The 5000-nt window shown below is 44.1% G+C and overlaps 1 protein-coding gene across 1 annotated transcript in view; it reads right to left on the reverse strand.

Moving 5' to 3' along the window:
- ctnnd2a (catenin (cadherin-associated protein), delta 2a) overlaps window positions 1-5000 on the reverse strand; it is a 458968-nt gene that overhangs the window by 51714 nt on the left and 402254 nt on the right. The gene's annotated exons all lie outside the window — the stretch shown is intronic.

Consider the following 5000-nt stretch of genomic DNA (forward strand, 5'->3'; position numbering starts at 1 on the left):
ATATGTACAGGGATTCGAGTGGAAACATAAATTCTGAAGCTCATGAATTACTTGTGAGCCAATTTGCATGTACATCTTACTCAGAGACCTGTCAAAGGTGATGATGAGTATACATTAGGGGGAAACACATAAAGGGATGGATCTCCTAAGGCGAAACGCCACTGACTGACACGCGAGCTGTCATCAGGGTTAATACGGTGAGACCTGATGTAGAAAAGTAATGCCCCTGACATCCATGCGGGTTGTTAGAACACTTGGCAAAACTGTCATTTATATATTCAATAGAGGCATTTTATTCATGTGTCTTTTGTAGGGCTGTGCCAATTTGCCTGTGCAAGTGCAGCTCTCGGGGGTACATGAAGAGCTCTCCGTCCTTGAGTCCATACTTGCTTTCTATCAATTGGTCTGTGTGTGTGTGTGTGTGTGTGTGTGTGTGTGTGTGTGTGTGTGTGTGTGTGTGTGTGTGTGTGTGTGTGTGTGTGTGTGTGTGTGAGAGTGTGTGTGTGTGTGTGTGTGTGTGTGTGTGTGTGTGTGTGTGCATGCTTGCATCTGTGTGTCGTGTGTGTGTGCGCGCGCGGAGGTGCGTGCGTGGGCGGGTGTGTGCGTGCACACGCGCGCCGCACGTGTGTGTGTGTGAATTGGTGTGCATCTATGTGTGTGTGTGTGTGTGTGTGTGTGTGTGTGTGTGTGTGTGTGTGTGTGTGTGTGTGTGTGTGTGTGTGTGTGTGTGTGTGTGTGTGTGTGTGTGTGTGTGTGTGTGTGTGTGTGTGTGTGTGTGTGTATTGTGCACCTTCATGGTTTGGGCATGAATAAACATTGAGAGCATGCCAAAAGTGTTTTTTTCTTTTGAAAATGTTCTCTCTCTCTCTCTCTCTCTCTCTCTCTGTCTGTTCGCTGCTTTTCTAGTGCGGCAGCATTGTCCTCCGTTCAATGAGTCTGACTCTCGTGGTATTTGGCAAAAAAAAAGAAAATAGCGAGAGACAAAAGGCAGCAGAAGAAAGAAAGAAAGAGAGGGGGGGGGGTGTGAGTTGAGTTGACATTAAACGGAAGTGTGGAAAGAGTGCAATTAAAATGACTTGGCACGAACGAATGTGACTATGGAGGAAAGCAACGTTCAATATTTCCATTGGGGGGAAAAAAAGAAGGCATGAGCTGTTTGGGGGTTCTACTGTAGCTTGAGGAGGATGTCAAGGCCATGCCAGCAGCGGAGCTTCCTCTTACCCACTCCTTCATGACATGGTGGCAAACTGCATTACATCCTGGGGAATGTTATCAGGATCATGGGTTTTCATGAGGAGAACTCCAGGGTGTGACAGTGTGGGGTTTCTGTAGGCATTCTCAACTTCCCCCGTACTACACACGCTCACTGAAAAATCAACCCCTGGTTTCTCAGTGATAAAAACCAATGGTACTGAAACAAACAGGCACACTTTGAACCTTTGAGATGCCTCATTGTCACCTATTTTGTCAGAGTTTGTCACTGCAATTAATTGCTACGACACCTGGGTTTTGAACGGCGCTGTAGTGACAATACACTTTCATTACATGGCATGCTATTATCCAAAGTCAACGAGGCACAGTGGCAGTCCACTACTATGAGGCAATGTTGGGTCATATGCCCCCAGGGACTCTCTCTCTCTCTCTCTCTCTCTCTCTCTCTCTCTCTCTCTCTCTCTCTCTCTCTCTCTCTCTCTCTCTCTCTCTCTCTCTCTCTCTCTCTCTCTCTCGGCCATGAATGAGGGTGGAGAGAGTTCTGGCTATTCCCACATTCACACTTGCATATACACACACTCGCATGAATAAACCTCTCTTGCATCTCCTCTTCAAGCTAGCACAGCCGCCCCATGTCACTCCACTATTATTATTTCTTAAACTATTATTATTATTATTATTGGCAAAAGCATTATTATTCATAATAATTATAGTATTACTTGTGACCACAGAGATGAGTGCTTAGTTACAGCCCCCCCACCACCACCCCCACTTATGTCTTTTCTACCTCACTTTCTCTATACCTTTGCAATAAATTACACTTTTGCCCATAAAATCCTCACAGGTGTCGCACTGTCACAAGTATGACAGCGCAAACTGCCCATGTGTTTAAAACCTTTCCAATGTCATCATAATACTATAATGAGATAGTAGATCAGAGTACTTCAATGCACATAATTCAAACAATAGTTACAGTATGCATGCGTTTTTGATTGTAAACACTGCACTCTAGTGTGTGTGTGTGTGTGTGCGTGCGTGTGTGCGTGTGTGTGTGTTTGTGTGTGTGTGTGTGTGTGTGTGTGTGTGTGTGTGTGTGTGTGTGTGTGTGTGTGTGTGTGTGTGTGTGTGTGTGTGTGTGTGTGTGTGTGTGTACTAGCTGTTCACCAAGACACAGCCCAACACACTGCTACTGTACCCCCCAGTGTTAAGGAACACAGGTTCAGGACAGGAAGCAAAAGCAATGATTTAGTCTCCATTGTCTCCACACTGGCCCCCATTTATCTCCCCCCCCCTTTCTTCTCTCCAGAGAATGGAAGTAAACAATCAGGGTGAATGATTTTTTGTTTGTTTCGCAGTAGGAGTCCAGGGGCGTCCAAGTATGACACGATGAAAAAGGAAGAAAAAGGTTTTGCTGCTCTTGGATTGGTGCAATCCTATTCTCTCACAAGCACACACACACTTTCACTTTTTATACACAGACTTTCGTTTTTCTTTCTTTCCCTTTCTCTAACTTCTCTTTCTTTCTCTGTTCTCTCTCTTGTTCTCACTCTCCTTTTCTCTGTTTATCTATACAACAAACCAGAGGGTAGGTACCACTGTGAATGTGAGACATGACCTGCACAAGGTTTGGACAATTTCTTTACAATGGTGCCGACACCATTATCTGACAGGAATATAAATTTACTTCACAAACCCACATCTTACATACTCTATGGTCTTTGGCAATGAGTCTACACACATGTGCACACAAGCACAAGTACACGAAGGCACGCGCACACGCAGGCACGCGCACACGCACACGCACACGCACACACACACACACACACACACACACCTGTCAAGAAAATGCTGATATTATATGCTGAACGAGTGACAAGCTTTTTCCCGACCTAAAGAAAACGATGAGCGGAAATGAAAAAAGGGTGTAATTTCTCATCAGTGCGGTCCAAAGTTAATTGGGGTGGGCTTATCTTGTTCTCGCAGGCTATGGAGTCTCTCTCTCTCTCTCCCCCTCCCTCTCCCTCCCTCCCTCTCTCTCTCTCTCACTCTCTCTCTCTCTCTCTCTCGCCTGGACGAATAATGCAGAAGCAATGAGCTAACAGCAACCAAGTGAACCGTCTGACAAAGACGTTCTGGTGGGAAACTGCAGATAGGCTTGAAAAAGAGATTTGAGCTTTGTGTGTGTGTGTGTGTGTGTGTGTGTGTGTGTGTGTGTGTGTGTGTGTGTGTGTGTGTGTGTGTGTGTGTGTGTGTGTGTGTGTGTGTGTGTGTGTGTGTGTGTGTGTGTGTGTGTGTGTGTGTAATGATGTGAAGCTTATTACTATTGGCATCTTCATGATGTGTCATGCTTGGTTCAATTTGAAAAGTGTGAGAAGAACATAAACCTTTTCCCTCGTTTGAGAAAATTCCCATTTGTTTACTGAAATCATTTATTTGTAAAATGAGAAAGTCTGCGTATTAAAATTAAATATATAAAGCTATGTTTGACATCTGGGGCCTGGTGATTAGGGTGTTGGTCTTTGCATCAGAGCATCGCAAGGAGTGTTGTGACGTTCGTGAAAGAAGCGATTCTTTTGAACGGCTCCTAGACGTGAACGACGGGAACCGAATCACAGCTGGAGGAGTCTACCACTTTCGTTCATTTTTCATTTGTTTTAGTCACATAACCTTCACGTGAGTACTTTAATTTGGGGAATAACACAAGTGTCTGCACCAGTCTTTAGAAGGAGGAGGACAATCAGTTGTTGTTTTGACAAAATTACCAAAATGCTATCTTCTTAACACTGATTCACTAATAAAAAAAAAAACGTTCTAAAGTGCTAGTTTTTTTGAACGGCTCTTTGGAAGGAAGGAGCCACTATGATCCGGATCCCGTGAAAGAGCCAGAAATCCCATCTCTAACGGTAAGCTCGATTCCTGTACCAGTACGAAAAATATGGTTGATGGCATTCTCCCATCCTCCTATAGCACTCTCCTATAGCCTTGTCCATGGTTGAGGTGCCCTTGAGCAAGGTAGCCAACTCCACATTGCACCAAAAGGATAATCCCTGTGTCTAATTCACAGTCAGTTGCATCAGCTTAATGTAATTTATTCACTCAAAATACGGAGGCAAACACCACACATTATACACAAAGGAACATCACAATACAGTATGTTTTATCAAATAGGCTGTAATTAACATCCAATTAATAATTAGCGATAGCTGCTGTGAAACAAAACACTTGCTTTATCTTCCTGCCACAACATCACAGAATATGACCTACAGTAGGCCTGCTATTCTCCTCAAACTTTACAAACTAGTACATGGGCTTTGTAGGCTACCTGACAGTTGGCTTTGTATCTTGTCAATCCAACTCATCCACCAACCATCTCAACAGATGCTAAATGCACCTGCAAAAATGCTTAAATGCTTCCTCCCCCCACACAACTTTCTAGCCAGCATTGGCACAAAATAAAATCAACCAACCTTTGCTCATATTAATGCACGTCATTAGCAACATGGTGTGTGCACTTGAGGCTAATGTTACCTCTTAAGCTAGTCTCTATGGCTAATTAGACCAAAACACCACATGCACATAAGCTAATCACCACAGCGGCCACAAATGGCTTTCCTATAGGCGTGTATGTGTAATAGCTTTTAATTTCCTCATTAACAAACTGTAGGCTTTTGTTTGTTTGTCCTGTTTGAAGTTTGAAGTGTGTGTCCATCTGTCCGTGTGGATGGGTGGCTGTGTCCATGCATGCGTGCGTGTGTCTGTGTGTACATTGTGTGTGTGTGTGTGTGTGT

The sequence above is a fragment of the Engraulis encrasicolus genome, chromosome 9 (genome assembly GCF_034702125.1).
Source record: "Engraulis encrasicolus isolate BLACKSEA-1 chromosome 9, IST_EnEncr_1.0, whole genome shotgun sequence".
Lineage (NCBI taxonomy): Eukaryota > Metazoa > Chordata > Actinopteri > Clupeiformes > Engraulidae > Engraulis > Engraulis encrasicolus.